Source organism: Battus philenor, unplaced genomic scaffold (assembly GCF_028537555.1).
Source record: "Battus philenor isolate CCGP_79_NKW_IND1 unplaced genomic scaffold, ilBatPhil1.0.hap1 SCAF_8, whole genome shotgun sequence".
Taxonomy (NCBI): domain Eukaryota; kingdom Metazoa; phylum Arthropoda; class Insecta; order Lepidoptera; family Papilionidae; genus Battus; species Battus philenor.
Genome location: NW_027181748.1, coordinates 12,799,773 through 12,821,005, shown reverse-complemented (window position 1 = coordinate 12,821,005; position 21,233 = coordinate 12,799,773). Strand labels below are relative to the sequence as shown.

At 30.8% G+C, this 21,233-nt stretch overlaps 1 protein-coding gene across 5 annotated transcripts in view; it reads right to left on the bottom strand.

Moving 5' to 3' along the window:
• Positions 1 to 21,233, bottom strand: part of tmod (tropomodulin) — a 105,481-nt gene that overhangs the window by 18,739 nt on the left and 65,509 nt on the right. The window contains exon 1 of one of the 5 annotated variants that reach the window (XR_011109060.1): positions 5 to 72. The exons of the other annotated variants lie outside the window; for them this stretch is intronic. The gene's annotated coding sequence lies outside the window, so the exon portion shown is untranslated. Of the gene's footprint in view, positions 1 to 4; positions 73 to 21,233 lie in introns of those variants that run through there. 5 annotated transcript variants of the gene reach the window in all.

The following is a 21,233-nucleotide window of genomic DNA, read 5'->3' as shown; positions in this document are numbered from 1 at the left end:
TTACATAAAATATATATAGTTATTGTATTTAAAGTAAAAAATTGTTATAACAAGCGCCCTCTCCGAATGACAGTCATGAACTGGAAAAACATGGCTGTAAAAAAGAGAATGCAATAACCTTAATTGTTAGTGTGTAAAAGAGAAAGAAAATCGAATAAAGACGGACTGTGATGTGACCGCGAAGAAAGAGTGACTACAGTACCGGTTTCTTATCAAGATTAAATTAAATGACCAAAATTTACACTTTTGTATCGCAGAATGGGTTTTGGTAATTTTTTACCTAGATAACGTTTTATATAAGTAATGTTAGCCATAAAGTTGTACGTGTGGGTAAAAAGCTCAATAGTTTTTTGGAACAAAGTCATATTAGACCCATTAACAGATATTGTTAATTTTATAAATGGCAGCATTAACGAACGGATAGTCTCTTAATCTAATTGTGTGTATCCTGACTATGTACAACTAGATTCATGGTTACGATCCCAAAGATTTCCTTTAACCTCTCATCTACATTTGTCTTCTACTCTGTCCTCTCCTTAAAAAGTAATATACAAACTCAAAAAAAAACTCTACAAACACTGTTTTTCCAAGCTTTATATGATAAAATGCGCATTTTATTATCATCGCGTCCAAAAATGGCAATATTTATGATTCTTGTCAAAGATACAATTAAATGTTAAAAATGCGTACAAGGTATAGATTTTCAACCCTTAGGTTTAAATATCTTAAAATTATCAGAATTTCTTATGTCACGTAAAATATCAAACATTTTGGAAATGCTATGGCTGTTATTAAATTGCATAATGAGTTATAGGATTACATATACTTTGTTTAAATGCTTCATTAGTTAAATTGTGACTAGCTGTGCGTCCCGGCTACATATAAGTGCAAATAAGAAAAAAATGCGGCCAAATCTTTCTTTTAGAATATGACAAAGACTATATTGAATTATACGATGAATAAATAATTTTACAACTTATTTTAATGCGTTGTAATAAATAAAGCTGTTTGTTATTTTTACCAGAGAAAAAAGTACATAACGTCATAATTTTTTTAATATGAAATATATAACTGGACATCGGCTCATCGACACTATTAATATATATATAATTATTTTTTTAACTTAAATTATTCTTTCCTTTGTTACAGATGGGTAAAGTCTGATTTTTAAAATAACATTTAATGACGGTGGTTGCATGTCTAAGCGGCCTCTAAAACAACTAAAGGAGTCGTAAACAAAATTAAGCATTGTAACAGACAGAGCGACGGACTCATTACGTCGTACGGACGAGGTCGTGACATTTTCTATATCACAATGCTCTAACAATCACGACTGAGCTTACGCAACGTACTATTTCATGCTTCGCCACCATAATACTACTCTGTTATTGAACTCACGACGTCACGACCTTACCTATTGATTTCCATCATGTATTATTAAACATTTCAATTAAACTGGAGGTCAGGTTGGTTTGTAATAAGCAGTAATTGGAATTGATGGAACGGTATTCTGTAACGATTGTACTGTAAGTCGTAACTTAAATATGGCTTTCAGTGGTTAGTGACCATTTTATTACCGATTAACACTAAGATGTTTCGGCGAACACTTTAAATCGATTTTGACACTAATCGACATTTAAACATGGACAAGAATAGCGGTCCCTCCCTACCTAGAGTTTCCGGTAATCCTAAATGGGCTCTCGCGATGGATTTACATTGCACGGCTTACTGTTATTTACATTTTAAACTTATTTAAATGTAAATATAATAAATAGTAATAAAAAAGAAAAATTTAGAAAATATTTAATACTAAATTGTGTTTAATACACTGTAAATAAAATTACCTCACTTATATTCTCGAGTAGTGAGTACAAAATTAAACAAAATAAATAAAGTTAATAAGAAAACAATTAGTCTTTATTGTATGTCAACGAGGACAGATAAATAAATTTGGAAAAATCATAATTTTTGGAAAAAATATTGTTAACATGTTTCTTTAAGCACGATAAATCTTTAATTTATTTTTGACATTTAATGTCTAAAGCTAATTAAGACAACAATGCGCCTCTGCCGCAAACTTGTATCTCGAAACGAGAGTAACTTTTTTCTCTAAGTAGAATTTAAAAAAGGATTTTATAGCGTTAAGTTTTTTTTGGAATAACATGAACATAATATATGCTTTAGTTTAGTATGGGAACCTAATATCAGAAATTATAAATTTGAAGTTTGGACCACATCATTAGCATTCTTTACCAATGAGAGACAAAGATAAAGAACTGTAGTATTATTTAATTATTTAAGTAGTTAGTAAAAAAAGGAAACTGTTCGGTTGTAGTTTATATTTCCCGCCAATACGTAATTTGACACTTGTGAAAATTATTTTTATATTTAGATCTTCCCAATCTCAATTATCCTTTACTTTTAATAAAAGTGATAGATGACGTAACGCACCTTAAGAAAGTAAATACTATGTTAGCATAGGTTACGAAATTTTTAATATTTAAAAGTAAATTAGTAGTGTAGTCGAGATTGTTCGATTATAAAGAGATGAAATTTGTTGACGTAATAGATATCGATTAGATAAATGTTCACTTCTGCTGACTTTGCGACAATGCCAGGCAACACTGGCGTTGAGCCAGTCTGCTATAATTGGTGGTCGCCACAGCAGAGACAGTATATTCTTAGCATTCAATCGGCCACTGGCCTTCCCAACAACATGAACTCTGCGTAAGAAAAATAACAATATGTCCGTTTGCACTTGACCTAGTCAACAACAGGTATGTGGGCAATGTTAATTTCGCAGAATCCCGTAAAGAGACCAGGTTAACGAACTTGGCGCGTTAATATATACTAAAGAAAAAAAAAGTATGCAAAGTATCGTTTTCGACAAATTATAAAATTATATTTAACATAAAAAACAAGGCTAATGGATCGAAGATTAAAAATCGATACGGTTTATCATGTGAACGCTCTCTTCATCTTGTCAATTTATGACATTAAAATATATATTTAAAAATTGTATTACAACATTGAATACATATATTTATAAAATCTTGAAAACCAAAATTTTTTCTTTTTATTTATGATTATTTGTTTTGATTTTTTTTTCATTATATCCCTAAGAGTACATTAAAATATAACCAAATAGTTTTATTTTTAAAGTTAATACTTTTGGAATCTAATATGTAACTGGCACATAATACGAAAAAAGAAAAATTAAGCTGTCAATATACGTTCATTTTATTAGACGAAGATTTTTGAAATTAATAATCGGAGATATAGAATGGTGTAATCAAGCAATGAAAGAGAATTAAGAATTAAAATGTCCCTTCCGTACGGTGCACCGTATCCCGTATCACCTTTAATAAGAGGTTTGAGATTCTCCCTGCTTATACTCGGTATTTTTTACGGTCGAATCAAACAAGCGAGGTACGCGAGTCTTGAAGAGGATTGGCGCGAAGAAGAAGCAGCTCGAAAGATTATTCGCGATAAAGAACATGCGAAATTGAAAGCGCGAATTGCCAAAGAAGAGAACGAAGTTATTAAACAAATTGAAACCGGAGAGTATTTCAAAGTTGGTAAGTTTGAAATGGTAACACGCAGTTTTCATTCAATTATTTGTATCATCATCACACCGCTAGAGACGCTCTATTTCAGATTATGTTCAGGATAAAGATATCAGGATTTTTTTTTTACTTTTAAAGAAAAAAATGTAAATACAATCGTGAATAAAGTACAAACCCTTTTGAATTTCTTGTTAGTTTTTCTCGGTTGGTGGCGCGTTAAGAGCTACCAGAAACTAAACGTTGTAATGATCTTTTTTTTGTAATGATCTTGTATGATAAAGCTATTTTGAATTTCGCTCTTTTAAGGCCATAGGCCTTCTCTAGAATCGCCATGATCACCGTTCTGCACGACCCGCATCCAGCCACTTCCCGAGACTAACTATACAATCAGTTCGCATAGTGGGAGACCTATCCACGCCATCCATCCATCCATCGTCTACCAGCTCGTGGTTGCCACTCGAGTCTTTTGGTTCCAACGATCATTATCTCAATAATGACCAATCATTTGAATAGTCGTAAACAATGTATGCAGTAGAAAATAATTTAAAAAATGTTCATAAGTAAAATTACACGATGGATAAACATCCATGTTGTAAATTTTTATTTTATTTTTTTTTTTCCTGTAAACACGGGAATGCTCATAATATAGCAATGACTACTGTGTTTTTAGACAGAGATGTTTATCGAATATTTATTTATAATATTTCGAATGCCATATACAGTGAAAATTAAACTCTTCATGTAAAAAGCTTCGTGAATTTTTTTTTAAATTTTTTTTGGTCACGATTCAAACTGTACATGATGTAACTAAATTGTATAAGAAAAAAAGTTTTGGAAACATGGAACACATGAAAATTAAAATTTGAATACCGAAATTTATTTAAAAATCTAATTATTCTTGTTTACAGATGAGCCAGAACAACCAGTTACACCGTGTGTGAAGGTATGCCATGATGCTGACGACGAATAAAATGCTCAATATGTTTTAATCAAATTCATTTTAATTAAACATGTTTGTCATACCTTTAAAAAAAACTTTGTTTATTGTAAACGGAATTGTATAGTCTATTACGATGTGTGCTTTCGCAGTTCTAGGCCGTACTTTCAGTTTGTAGCGAAAGTTGATAAAAGTGACACCTTTTTACTGCGGCGTGGTAAACTAACATATCCCATTGTTATACGAGATGAGTTTAAACAAATTTTCTCATGCTTTCTTCTCTAGTGGAGAACTAATTTTGCAATTTTAATATTAATATTTCATAATAATAAATGACCATATTAATATTTTATTTTTAATGTAAGTTTTCAAATTTATTAGAGTTATATTATCATTGTTGCGATAATTCTAACTAATGTTAGAGTTAAATGCGAATATATATTTATAAATTCAATTATAAAATCCTTCAATTGATAACAATGAAATTCTTTCGGGCAATTTCAATTTTATTTCCTTTCACATTTCTGTGATTTAATTTTGATATACAAAAAAAATATTTATGACAAGGCAACCTCAATTTTTTTTATTTAACATAATTACTTTAAAATAGTTCATGCACAAGAATATTATGTATAATACATATTGTACTCTAAGCGCATATCAAATATGTAAAATGTATTTTTGTTATACTTAACACTGTTATTATATACAGTATTGCAACACTGGAGGAATGCATGTTTTGCAAGACGCCGCAAATATGTATACCCTTAGTTCGTAAAGGAGTCGACAGAGGTCTATGGTTGGCGTGACAAGAAATAGCAGTTCACAAATCGTAAACGATGTTTTTTTTAAGACTCTGCTGCCCAAATGGCATTTGCAGATTCCGCGAGTATCAGGTGGCTGGGTGCGCCCAGCTGATCTCTTTTAAAGTAACAAAGCCCGAGGTTTCTCAGAGGAGCCACGGCTCGGGCCGCTATGTAAACCGAAGGAAGGTAGGAAAATGTTTCTGCTTTCGATATTCAACTAAAATGGTGGCTTTATTTCACCTATCAATATAGTCAGATAATATTTTAAAAAGCGACTTCTGACAAAACTTGCATATCAATTACAAATATCGACTTTTGCAACGCGCCGTCGCCGTCCACAACTCCTTTCATACTAAACTAGTCAAGGCTCAAAATTTTCAACAGTTAGATCTAGTCTTTTCATCATCGTCCACTGGAACCAGCTAAATTTTGAGTGATCCATACAGAAGTCTGTATACTTCTGCGACGTTATTTTCTACTGCGTAATCGTAGTTTGCAAGCATGGCCATATTTATATGAAGTAATAAATACCACGAGCGCCATGCTCTTTCATATTGCTATAAAAATCAAATCTACATTTTATATTACGTTTGATTTTTAAAACGAAACGTATATAATTTTTGCAATGTAAATAATTTTGTGCTTATATGAATAAATTCTATACTCATTTTAAAGTAAACAAAAGTAAAAATAGAATATTTCGATAAAATTTTTACTTTATACCAGGAACTTATAGGTTGTAAGGCTTTAAATTCATAGTTAATTTTTCAGCAAAAACAGCTTCTACATCTATTTTTAATCCCATTGTATAAAACGATCGCTATGAAATATTCTACATTAATTATTTTAATTTTTCTGTTGGAATTCGGCAGGTCAATAACTTTTGACACTAGAAAGTCTGCAGTGACAGTTCGTGAATAATGATTAATATTAATATGTAGAAATCTGAATTTTGTAAACACTTTTTATTAGTTTATTATAAGTACGTTAATATTTCTGAAACCGTTGACTTTTGGATAGGGTGTTAAACCCCTTTAACAAGAACGATAAGCAACAATAATCAATTACTCTGAATACAGTTCATAACTAAAATTAACACCCTGTATATATTATCCTAGATATGATGAAACCCCATCACTATAGATTATATTTTATGAGACATATTTATCATATCATAACGGATTCGAGCTTTACCCACTTAATCTGTAATATCTATCACACAAACTGTATTTTTGTCATTAACAGACGACAGCGGCATATATTAGCAATAAACTCTTATCTCTACTAATTCTATTATAATTTAAAAATGGATCAAATTATCGTACAAACACAAAAACGAAATACCAAGAATTGTCTTCGTCATCAGTTTTCATCATATATTTTAGCTTTAGGGAATCCACTGTCGCACATAAGCCATCCCCATAGATTTTCAATAGGACCATTTCGAACCGGTATTCCTGCAAAACAATGGTCTCTTGAGGACCTTATCCAGATCGTCTGACCTCCTGCGCTGCGCTTTCCGGTTCGTTGTCTCCAGTCCAGAACCTTAGAGCCACTGCCACTTCAACTTCCAATCCGCTAGGCTATATTGGTTACTTGTTCCTATACGGAATAAACTTAAAAATTGAAAACTATTTTTTTATAGACTTAATCAGCTAAGTTTAAATAAAATATAATGTTATGATGTATCAGAAATAGTATGAAATAAAGTAAATAGTATACCGTAACTGCCACAAACAAGTCGTGCAATAATATTTATTTACAATTTATAATTGGATTTATTTGTGCACATTGTCAAAATATTAATCAAGTTGGAACATTTGACTAACTTAACAATTAAAAAATAGTAGGTTGGATCTTGTAACAAGAGTCACAGCGAAAGCTGATCAATGACTATATGGTGACTGAAATAAGTCAACTCTAAACGAAATCTAGGTATTTTCATGTGAAGGAGGAGATTTTGAAACAGTTTACCACATGAAAGTTTGCGTATTGTCAAATTGCGAAGATTATTGATTATATGATTAAGCAATAAATAAGTTATTGCATAAGGTTTGAAATTATTTTCTTAATGAGAATATTTTCTAATTTATGTGGACCATATTTACAAGATAAAAATACTTTTTGTGTTACAAAAACTTTATATTTTGTGCACTATATTGTTTCTATGCACCGGAGAAAAACAAGTTTGAGTACATGTTTGTTAATGTAACCACTATTGGCTACGGAACTTCAGTAATTAAATAACACCATTCAAAATTACGTTTTGTAAAATATATTTAAGTCAATCAGCCGATAAACATTCACTGCAAGGCACAGTATTGTAATACTGAGTTATAAAAGTTAGATGGTAGATGTCTTGTCTACACATATTTATTTGCATTAAAAGATGAGAAACGGTATCAACATAAGCTTATTAATAATGCATTCGAAACGTCAAGAAACTCGGACGAATACGTGATGCATAACAAATATTGAATTCGAAATTGACTTGAATACAGTTAACACTTCCGGGTTGTATCCGGTAGTCGACTTACATTTTTAATACTAATAAAAATTGGACAATTTGTTTTTAATTTTGAACTCGATTGTACATTTTACGATTAAAACTGATCAGAAGGGTAGAACTATGTTTTATTCTTCCTTTTTATTTATATACAGTATAAAACCACATTGCATTATAAATTTAAAGTACTGTTGTTCCCCATACTAGGCAAGGCATGTACCGCAGGGGCAGTAGCAGTGAGATTCACGGATAAGATTTCACGGCAACATACAAAATAGGGTTATGAATACATTGGAACAGAGAGTACATACTTTTATAAGATACACGCCGGAAAAATAAAATTTAATATTGAATTCAAGCTCTGGAAAAGACAATAAATATTTAATTCCGGGTGGAAAATAAGGAAAAAAGCCTGACTACCTACCAACTATTATTTTATCGCTTTAAAAGTATTTTCAGTCTCATCATATGATAATGATAATAACCACTGTAGAATTTTAAATTGGCCTTCACGTACAGAGCAGTGTTTAATATCTTGACAATACCTAATAATTCTATTGACAAAAGCAGACATATGGATTAAAACGGTTCGCGAAAGCAGTTTGTGATTGGTAACTGTGTTTTGAAAACTCGCTTACTTTTAAACATCCTTACTAAAAATATTTAGTATGTTTTTTCATCGAAGGCTGTTAAGGTCAAGTTACGGGGAGTATTTGGATGTGAGCGGCGCAAGACCGGCAATCGTTACCTTTGGAGGAGGTCTATTCCTTGCAATGGGCGTCTATTTAGCGAAGATTAGAAGAATGCTGGAAGAGCTCAATTTGATAGAACTTAAAATTGAAGTCTTCTATAATAGCTTTATTCGACTTAAAGCTATAAGCATTCCAAACGCGCCAGAAGAACCCACAACATATTTTTTTTACGACACCTTACATAATGAAGACTACCTTGAAAACTGGCTACTTCTGGCATTCTTCTCTAGACGTACATAAGTGGTTACTATAAATGACTCTATGAGGCATATGCCTCCGCCATAGATTGCCACGATGCCTGTTGTTGCGCAGCCCGCATTCAGCATATGTATACTAATATGACCAATTGAACAATAAGGTTCTAATAAAATAAATAGATCGACATAAAACTAAATTGCAGTTATATTACATAATCTGTGGTATATACTTATATAGCCCGTGGGAATATATAACTATAGTTACACAATACTTTAGTAACCATGCATAAATGCTATGATACTTTTATATGTTGCGTGTGTATTTTTTTTTAATTCGTAAACAAGTTTTAAACAAGCGATCGTATAAAACACATTGTTTTACCGCACTTAGTACGTAGCGTGTGCCGCATATCTGCTGGACTATAACGAGCATTATGTTAATGTGGTGTACGTCACGATATTGCAGTGGTCCCGTTAAAGAGTCACACCTACGACTGCCCTCGCGGTTATAAAACAAAGTAGGTTGGCGACTCGCTACAGTAAGTTGACGTTTATGCAAATGGCGCCCGTTTTTCTGTTCGGAAACTCGTATTGCAAGCTTTCGGACGTAATAATTCGTGTGACACTGTGTTTACTATTTCACCGGACAGAGTTAAATTTACGTCAATTGTAAAGAGATTTAAAGATGCTTTTACATATGATTTTTTAAAAGTGCTGTAGTGATAATTGTTATTTTTTATACAGGAGGATTATTTACAGGTGTTAAAGCTTTAAATGGGTGAATTTATGTACACTCTACTCTAAAATAAAATAAAAAAACAAAAAATATTTTGAGTTAACTCGGATTACTGTATATAAAACTAATTATTGTTTATTATCTACAAACTTTGTATTGTCAGAAGTTATTTGGTTGTTGTATTTCTATAGAGTATATTTATTAATGAATGTAATATATTTCAACGTTATATCTTCATACAGGCTAATTTAAAATAGGTGATAAAGCTATATAGCGTTTTGATTCCAAAAAATTATATAACTAATGACCCTATGTAATAAAAAGGATCATAATTATGACATTTATGTTAGGTTCTAAGATTTGCAAAACTTTTTTAAATACTATTCCGTAGGGTATAGAAACAATCATCATAGGAGCAATGGAACACGTCCACACCGTACAAACGACGCATTTAAACTGACTTTTTGTCGCAAACTTTGAACAACTTGAACATTTTGTTAACGTATTCTTAGCACGTAATTATTTACCAATAAGATACTTATACTAGTATAAATGGTGTCTGGAATATAGTTTCTTTGTTTTTATGCTTTTAATATTTAAATTATATTTTTATATTACATGCTATGTAAATTTTTTATGATGTACACTTTATACAAAATAATTTGTATCATTAATCAAACACACACACATACTCCATACACACAACGTACAAAGTACGTACATACAGTAAATATAATATATAATCCTCTGTCTAGTTTTTATTTTATAGTAATATGTACTTTATATTTGGTTTAATTTACCTATTAATGTTTATGTTTTATATAATAAATAAATAAAAAAAAAATTATGCCTGGGTAACTATAGTGTATACGCCAGTGATGTATCACCTCTTTATAAATATGAATATTTCCTTTACAAACATCTTCATTAATGATGTCAATAAATGCGTATTTAAATAGATTCGAATTTCTATGAATCATGTCCGATAACTATACGTTTGGACTTTAAATGTGGTTAATTGTGTGGGCGGTGAATGTCATATAAATTGCATTAATAGCTTCCTGTTTTTACGCCAATAATATTCTAAAGCAGTTGCCCTTGTAGATTATATGGAAATATATAATATTAATATGTTCCTCTTCTATATTTAATGTAATGAAACAATTATTTTGAATGCACTATGTTAAAGTCATCTCATTTAATATATGTTTCACTTCTAATAAATAGGATATAAAATTATATTGTTAGTTGCCGTATATTCTGGGAATGAACTTAAATTTACGAAACAACTAGAAACTAACATACTAGTAGAGTATGTATGTAGTTTTACGTAATTTATAAGGTGTAACGAAAATACAGAAAAAAAAGAAATAATTTGTTACGTCATTATCATTTTAGTATGTTCACTGTTGGTCATAGGCCTCCCTGGTTAATTTCGACAGTACCTATTGCAAGCGATCAGCAACTAACGTCTTCCGACGTCCTTTATTAGATTGTCTATCTACGTTGTTAGTAGATGTCATGCGTTATATATTACGTGACTTCCACTCCAAAACCTTATAGCCCTGGATGCTATCTATACTGCGTCCTATCTGGCTTGCTCATTGCCATTTCAATTTGCATATTTGCTAAGCTATGTCGTTCACATTCGTTCGTCTATGGATCACGGATCTGTTCAATTTCGATTCGATCTCGTAAAGAAATTCTAACATCCTCCATGGCGAATAGAGTATAGGTACACTGAGGATGTAAATAAATTAGAGAATAAGTGTTTTAAAATATAAGATAAAATAAATAGTAGAGCATAAAATTAAATGTAAATTAGGCTAAAATTAAAAGACCGTATATTTAGAAAATAAATTAGGCATAAGTTTTCTATAAAATGTAAATAAAAGTAACCAGTAGGTGGAGCGAGGATCGAAGTAAGAGACCACATTTCATTGCCGTAGGTCATCACCGTTAACACTTCGCACTTTTACCATTTAAAGACATAATAACATTCTTATTTTTATTGAATTGTATGATTTAAATTACGAAGATTTATTAACACTAATTTAAAGATTGAATATCATCGTCATATTTCCAGCCATAGAACGCACATTGCTGGTCATAGACTTCCCTATAAATTTCCAATAGGACCTGTTGGAAACGATCTGCACCCAGTTTCTTCCTTACAATGTCATGTGTGCCCTTCGTTGCGCTAGCTGATCCGTGGCCTTCATTATAGAACTTTAAGGCCCGAGCGACCGTCTGCGGCGCGCTTTTGAAAATAATATAGACAACAACATAGCACACATTAATTCAATGTCATCTTTATCATAACTGACGGATGTAACATTTATTAGTAATACAAAATAAAATCAATTCGATGCAGTCTGGTTTAACAGCGATACAGATAAGAGACTCAATCAGCGACCGGTCGATCGATGTGCAACGGGACGGACAAGTTGGTCGCGGTAAAAAAATTACCGGTAACGTCGCAACGGTATTTATCGGTTTATTGGAAATTAAGCACAACATAAATTTAAATTTAACACTAGATAACCTAAGCAAGTAACTTTGACAGCTTTTCAATTTCAAATAAAAAAATAAACATTTAAATGATAACAAAGTTTCTAATCATTTTGTTACTTTTTCTACAACATATAGATGCGGTAATTAATCATTGTTGTTGCCCCTCCTACTTCATCTCCTGTATATGTGTGTTATACCCATATTACAGTAGTAGTACCACAATAGTACCAATAGAGATATATACTAAGCTCCCGTCTTTCAAGTATTAGAGCAGAAAACTTCACTGAAAGGAATTTATAGTCGTTGACAAAAGAATATCAGCTAAACAGGGTAACGGGTTACTGATGTAAAAGTTTTAAGATGGTGAACGTATAGCACATTTACTGTCAATTAATACATTTTGCACACTATCCAAAAATCAATAACTTTAGAAATAATAAAAACATACTAAGTGACATGATTTTCAGAATTTGGATTACTAGACTTAAAAAATTATATATGTTTACTATCTGACCATGTAGAATTTATACTGTCAAAAGTTATTAACTGTCGCATAATAATAGAAAAAATAAATGAACGTAATATATTAGGGGGACCGAAAAGGAATGTCGTTTCTGTGTAAAAAGAAAAATACTTTACCCGAGTCGTAACGTTACTGCCCCAAACATGGCAGGGAAGAACGGAAGGTCCCCAAAAAGATGAGGAGGGAAATTAAAAAAAATATTCCGATGGGCTGCGTGGACTATAAGGAAACACTCAATTTTTCACAAAGCGCTCAATATGTCAAACGTTAACATCAAAATAAGAATTAGATAATAATTAAACTTTTTAAGCTTAAATTTAGATGAAACAGAAGGTTTAGTGTCACTCCACCCAAGTCCTCCCACCTAGGTCTAAAGTATTAGGGGGACCGGAAAGTAATGTCGTTTCTGTCGACACATTTAACAGAAAAACCGATTGATTTTTATAACTCCGGCTCTGAAAATTTGTAAATTAATTGGCAAAAGGTTATTGATAACGGAGGTGAATACTCGTATATTACTGAATAGAATAAAAACTTGTTAAAAATGTAGTCGTGTGAATTTGATTTATGAAAGCGACATTACTTTCCGGTCCCCCTATTATTTTAGAGTGAGAAATCTCGAGTAATTTCCGGAAAAGTTTCGAAAAAGCTATTATGTGGTTACTAACCATACAATACAATACAAAAGAATATTAAATTTCGTACAATTCACTTTTTTATAACAAAATTATTGGGTAAAGTATGTGGTAATATAAATTCTAGTTACATCACTTTTATAACGACAGGAGCATTCTGTCATGTACAATCATTCACGCTTGAATAATTTTAAAATTTATGTGTTTACGATGTTTGTATATGGTTGATTGAACCGATTATATGATTAGTAACCACGCAGGTATTAAGTAATCATAAAGAATATAAGTTGCTGATACACGTCAGTCAGAACTTTTTAAACAATTTAACCCTTAAATGCATAATGTTCACCACTATGTCACATACTACTTTAAATACCATAGTATATAGTAAATGTCTGGTGTTGTATATCTGAAACATAATTTTTTTTAATAAAAAAATTTAAAATGTATCATATATATATTTGTTTATATTTTTCCCTGTAATATAGTGTACTAATCTGCAAGATATATATATATATATATATATATATATAGATATATATATATATATATATATCTATATCTATATATATATATATATATATATATATATATATATATATATATATATATATATATATATATATATATATATATATATATAAACAAATCTCTCTTCGATATAACTGTATGGAAGACGCATTTATTATCGACATACGTTGTCAGAGAAAAAATTGCACTATTATGAAAATATTTCACTATATAAAAAAAAATACACATAAATTATTCATCATCATAATGTCTGTCGTAAGGCGCCCACTGCAATAGGCCTTGCACAAAAATCGCCATGACGAACGGTCTTGCGTTGCCTTTATCCAGATTTCCCACATCACGCAACCTTGACTATATCGTCGGTCTACTTAATAGGGGTCTACAGAACCCTTCGGCTTCGAAAGCCGTCGGTTGCTTACTGTATTTTTTTTTCATGTGATGCGCTACAAGACATATCGTCTTATCCATTTGCATTAATGCAGAATAAAATCTAAGGAACATCGCAGCTATTCGGCCGCGGCCGAAGACCTGAAGGTCGATGGACGATATACCATCCTACTCCAATCCTCGTAACAGCCACTTTAGCTGCGAATTGGGGTGATCGTCGTATATCCTGACTACTCGAAGACGCTACTCAACTCTACTCGCATCTTAGATTGACTCTACCCTAAGATATTAGTAACTAGGAGAACGCCATTGGCAACTAGAAATTTAATATATGAAACTATAATTTAAATATAATATATGAAGTTATATATACTATATCCTATTAAGGATTTCCCCACGGGATTAAAAAAATGTAAAATCGAAAAAGTAAGTCCACAACCCTACATAAGACTCTTCCCATGTTGAAAACACCCCAGGACTTGATTTAAGATTAATATCAGGACGCCGTTTAGAGCTGCAGCATTGAAGGCAGGTTTCCTTAAATAAATCCAAACTCCACCAGGACACGACACCAGAAGAAGAGAGTTACTGTCTGTAATCTTCGTTGAATAAGAGTCTATCCAAATGTTCGATTATCGGGCAGATATCCGTACATTAATAATGGTTTTACGTTTAAAATAAGAACAATATTTTTTTTTAATTTCTAAACGTTGCCAGTAATATTCTCACGTCGGTCACAACAATCGGAAATGGAACACGACGTGCGTCATAATCGATTCACCTATCGTTTACACTGTGCCGTAATCGATAACAATGGCGTTAATTGGAACACTGGCTGTCACGAATCGATTCGACACTGTTACGCTGCACGCACAGTGCAGTTACCTGTTTCTTCCACAGCTCTCGAGACATCGAGGTCGCGAGATTGACGGAGAAATCTTAGCGAAGATTACTTAAGATTCTGAGTTAAGATTGGTTAAGCTGCAACGTACATAGATTATAATCTTCTAGACATCACAAAAGTTGCTCACGTGTATTGTTTTATAATTTTATTTTTAGCAACTATTGTTATTATATGCCAGGTTAAGGTCTAGCTTGATGATCCAATCCATTTCTAGAAATTTAAAGTTACACATTTATAAATTTTTTTTTCTTATATTACAATAACATATAAATGAAAAGGGAACTCGGGTATAATTATTGAGAGCCACAAATAACTTTTTTATATGATGATTTATATCATTATAGTTTATCGCTATATTGCTATCCTGATCGATATTAATTGGGATACAACCTTCGTTTGTAAAAGCCTACATACCATTCTTAAAAAACATTACCGGTAAGTAATATATATATTAAATAAAAAAAATTCTTAGCCAAGATTGTTTTTGTTCATTATGTATTTATCAGTTTTTGAAAAATAAGATTTAAGCTCTAATTCTATCTAATTTCCTATGTACACATGTCTGCTAGAGTTAGCATTTCAAGACTTGAATACGTGGAGTTTCTTCTTGCTTCTTCTTCTCAACTATAAAAGCTTGGGAAGTAGAGTAGAGTCAAAAATAAAATAAATTAAAAAAAATACATAATGAGTTGACGATCAATAAAAGTTCTGGTAATGGTTGCAATGTTGAATAAATTAATTTTATTTTTACCTTAATCGCGTATATACATAATACAGACGTAAAATATTATATAATGTAGAATGCTGGAGCAATATTTTTGTTAATTATTTACTCTTAGACGGTTGACGCGGCGTGTTAAGGCATTTATTAGGTTAACTCCGTTACTATTTAAATTAAATAAAAAATGTCGACCAAAATAAATTGGATTAATAAATATAGACGAGAGTTTTTAAGCCTCAAATAGGCAATTGCTTCAGTTATGACATCGTCATTCGTCCCAAATCTCTGACTACCAAGCTATGTCAAATCTGAAGAATATGCTAGATACGGTTGCAATCACTAGACCAGTTCACTAATTTTTTGCATAGTGACTAAACACGTGAGCACTCGTGCATGTCTAGAGGAAACTGAACTTTTTTTCAAATGAGGCGGTGGAATGATTTTGTATGCAATATCTTCATTCCAAAGAAAAAAAAAAACTGATAAAAAGTCAGTTAGTTTTACAGTTACACTATTTGTTCAGTTGAAAACAATCCGTTATATTTAGTCGCGGATCCTGAACTAAAATAACAATAAATTGAATCGAGTGGACATTCCTCGGTTGCCAGCAAGGTCATATCGCTACGTACGCCCACCTCATACGATAATATTTTGAATCACTTCCTACCTCAATATTATATAGGTCTAGGTGCTTCTGGTGATATTTTGTGAGACAAATGTCTCCTTACCGGCATTCCTTAACATCAAAGCATATATACATTTGAATATCTGTGAATGAACTGTCTTAGTAGCCTTCGAGCGTCAAAATGAAATATTAAAATTTGTAATTATTTTAGCAACATATATTTTTATTTCTTGAATTTAAGGTTAAATGTTTATCAAAGGCAGATTTTTATCTCAAAAATGATCTAGTCTTTATTTAATTTTACATATTGTAAACATAAGTAATTATTTAATAATAACAGTTAATTTTAAAATTACATTAAGCTAATTTGGGTTTCGTATAATGCCGCAGCCATTTTGAAAACCGAAAATATATGCACAGATAAAACAATAATTGGTAACTGTCACATAATTAACAAAAATAAAGATAAGCGGTAGATTCTATCACGTTATTATGAATGCTATTTATCTATATGCTATTTTAGTTGCATGAATAATAATTATTTGGCAATGTGTGTGACATTGTCAATTTGTAGCGGGAATATTAAACATGTATTTTGGTTGTTTTCAATTATAATTACTTTATTTTGATTTAACTACGACTCTAATTGATATTGATGTAGTTGAAAAGGAATAATAAGTATAAAAGGAATTCAATGTATAGAATATTATTACTAATAATGTGTTAACTTAATAGAAGTTATTTAAGGGGAAAGGCATATTGTCTTGTTTTTACTAGTAACGTAAAAGCAGTTAGTAACTATAAGCGAGAGTACTAGATAACTTTATATTCAAAATGTTGATAAAATAAATATATGTATATATATATATATATATATATATATATATATATATTCTTAGATTATTTTAACATTATAAGTAGTAAGCTATCACGTGTTCGGAAAGTTGATCTTCTGAGAGCGGGTTAGAGACCCGACGGATGCTCTTTTAAAATAATATTAATAATATATTACTGCACACAATAATTACAGTACGGAATGGAATTTTGTGCATGGAAATGTAGTGCAATTGAATTTTAAAATGAAATTTTACAATTTTCGACGTTCATATTATAATATCAACCATGTAAATGAATCAAGAAACCATGTTCCGCACATTTCGATCAACAAAAAACTATTGAAATGTATAATAAGATTTATTTAATAATATACCTTTAATTTTAGATAGATTTCTTAGCTGTAGAACATCAATTTCTTTAAAAAAACATCTTTAAAAGAATCTTTACCTTTGTTATAAATAACACGCATAGCTCTTTTTTGGTAGAATATATATAAAATCAATTTCGGAGGCACTGCCTTATAATAAAATACCGTAAGGGAGAATGCTATGAAAATGACTAAAATATACGAGTCGAACAATATTAACATCCATCTGAAGGTTATCAAACACTTAAATGTAACTAAGTTGAGGAATGTGCCTATATGTTTGTAAGAATATAATATCAAAATATAACAAATAAAACCTTTTTGTTAATGATTATTCTGATAAAACTGAATCTGACCGGTAGCAAGTAAACAAAACTAATTTTAGCTAGCAACACTACACTTCTGTATCATGTGCTGAATGTTTACCATAGCCAAGAAAAGTGTTTAGATTTGTTTCATTAAATGTATGTACGGAAAACCGCTATTTATGCCATAATAATTATTTCGAAGGCCAAAGACCAGTGTAAATATATATATGTAAATATTTCACAACATTTATACCTCAGTTATAAGACCGTATATAATTTTTTATAACTAAAATAATGTTTTCTTTCATTATACAGGATGATTAGAAATAGGTGTAAAGATTTTAAAAAGCGTTGATTTTTTTAAAAAAACAATGCCACTCTGACAAATACAATAATTTCATAATATAAAAGTTATATGGCTTAGTCCACATAAGCTTTTCATTTAATTAGAATAAAGTACCTTTCTCTACTTTTAAAGTACTCTATTACTAAAGAGTAAAACCTCTAAAGAGGGCTTCAAAGCTTTTTCACCTATTTTAGATCAACTTTTTATAAAGTAATCACTCTGAACTATATTAATTTCATTACTTTTTTCTATTAAGAATGCGGCAAGCCAATAACTTTTTCAGCACTACAAAGTCTGCAAGGACAAAGAGTAAATAATAATTAATTTTAAAATGATTTAATCCGAATTTAGAAAACACTTTTTCTACTGACATTAACATTATATTATTTATATCTGAAACCAATTTTTGAACAGTGTATACAGTACATTAATTAACAGAAAAAGAACTATACATTCACATAGTAGTACAGATTAATATACGAAGAACTGTAATAATTTTAAATTAATCCGAGAAACATTCAAAGCTTATTTTAAAGCAAGATTGATTAATAAAGTCTGTGACAGTATTAATTGTATAAAGGAAATAAACTTGTCCAGGATTATGATGCACGTGATATATAGGTGTTAAACAAATAATTGTTCAGTTTCATACTAGGTCCTTTTCAATCGAATCAACATTTCTAATCTAACAATAGTGTATGTATACGTATTTAAATTTACGTTATATTAAAGTCTTGATTTATAGAAAGAGTTTATCAAAAATCTATTCGAAAGAACAAATATTTTTTTAATTGTTTCATTGAGCTTTATGGTTTCTGAAAATGTTATATTCATTGTTCAACCTAAAGACAACTACTACAACGTATAGGTCTCCTCCGAAGATATCTATGGGGGATATACAATAATCGCCACCCTTGGCAGGTGGTTTAGCTATCGCAATGTCGTATTATGGTACGTAGAGAATGTCGCTGCGTATCCTCGGTAAAGTTTTTTGTGGTAATCCTATATAATTAATGCAAAGTGTGAATTATATAGGATTGTATCCCGGTAATCGAACCAGCGACCGGCGATCGCAAATCTAAATCCTCAACCGCTGGGCTACCATTACTAGACCATCGGATTTAATAATATTTGTTAGAATAATAAATAAAGTGGATTTAGGTAACTGTTACTATCAATTGAACATATTGATTAAAAGAAAAATATTTTTTATTATTTTGCGTATTTATATAATGCTTAGGATCACTCAGCAATCGTTTTATACGAAAATTTAATTATTAAATGTAAAAAATGGTACATAAGTGAAAAAATAAAGTCATATTTTATGCGCAAGTTATTGTAAATAATTGTGTTTGTTAAATGTAAATAATTAGTCCCCTACCGCTTTTCAAAATTAAAATAGGAATTAATAAATCAACCGAGTCTTAATATAATCTTATTTACAATCAGCTCACGTTGTATATTACACTGAAAATGATTTGGCGCGCGCGAACTGGGAGTACGGATTAGCAGAGCGATGGCGTCGTGGAGTTACCACACGTTTCTGAACGCAACGACGCATTTACCCTCCACATATAGAATGGGCTTAATTTAACATTTAAATAAATAATGTTATGTATATAAACATATCAACTTTTGGAAAATATAATAGTGTTTATTTTTAATAATTTACAGATTCCAAATAACTCTTTTAAAAAGACTTCTGTTGTTTTAATTGGTGGATAAATATTTATTGTACCTGTTTGCCGGGCTGAAATTAGTCAATTTATTTGTTAATCACTGTCTTATATGTCAAGGTAATGAGTAGTGGTTTGAGAAGAGTTTGTTCTACAAAACTCCTATTAGTTATTCACTGTTAATAATGTCATTATATTACATTTCACGATTAGAAATGTTTAGACTTTTTTCACACAAGTGAATAAACGGATCCAGAAAACATAAGTAAAGGAAGGCCTTAGAATGTTCGTAGTTAGCTAGATTTAAGTTTTTTATGAAAGAAAAAAAAGTTATTTTTATAGAAGAAAAGTTAAAGGTATATTATTACAAGAATATTACGAATAATCAACGCTCTATATGCTTGTATTGTAAAAGACGCGATAGTTTGAGTGAAAGTAAAATAAATAAGCTTTCCTTCTACATTTCTAAGGACACGCTTGTATGCAAGAAGCAACTTGCTCCAGTTTTCACCCTCGCGACTGCATTTCGATCAAGCACGGAATCGACGCTTAAAAAATAAACAATTTAATTATTACTAAAATTACGTCTTCAAGAATACAAATAGTTTTTTTTTATTGTGTTAATTAAAATTTTAATTTGCATAAGAAAACATAATTAGTCTGGCCATAAACACTGTATTAAATAAAAAAAGATTATTAGTTTTGAATTTGGAATCTGTCAGTTTTATATGATTGTTCATTGTGTAATCTTATTTTCGCGCCAGTATATTGTAAAATATTTTGTGATATTAAAATGGAATGGTGCAATAAAGGGAACCGAATCGCTGTGATTGCTTTACATAAAGTACGTATGGTGTCAAATACAATTTTTAAAATTGTGCTTAGTATTAATCAGATGTTTATGGGGCTATTGATAGATACAATAAGATCTCCTCTGTTTGTGACAGAGAACGATTTGGACGTCCACGTAAAGGAATTTTTAAAAAAAAATCCTGTCCTTGAAAACAAAAGATTTTATTTCAGGAGATAAAAATAGCACCTAGAACTATTTCTCGTATTTTAAAAGATGACTTAGGGCATAAATATGAAGAGCGTGAACTGTAAAACGCGCGAAAGACAAAACGAACTGTCAAATAACAATTGACAAATATAGAGTGCAAATAGTTCGTATATTAGTAGATTTTTTTTGTTTTTGCGCAGTATGTTCTTTTTTTCGTAGGCACTTTTAAAAGAGAAATTTATAAGGGAAAAGAAGAATGAAATCAGTAAAGTCATTTTCAATTAATGGTGTGATAAAAGGAAATAGGTATTAATTTTCATGTATACATTAGATACGTAATTTTTACAATGCGTGTTTAT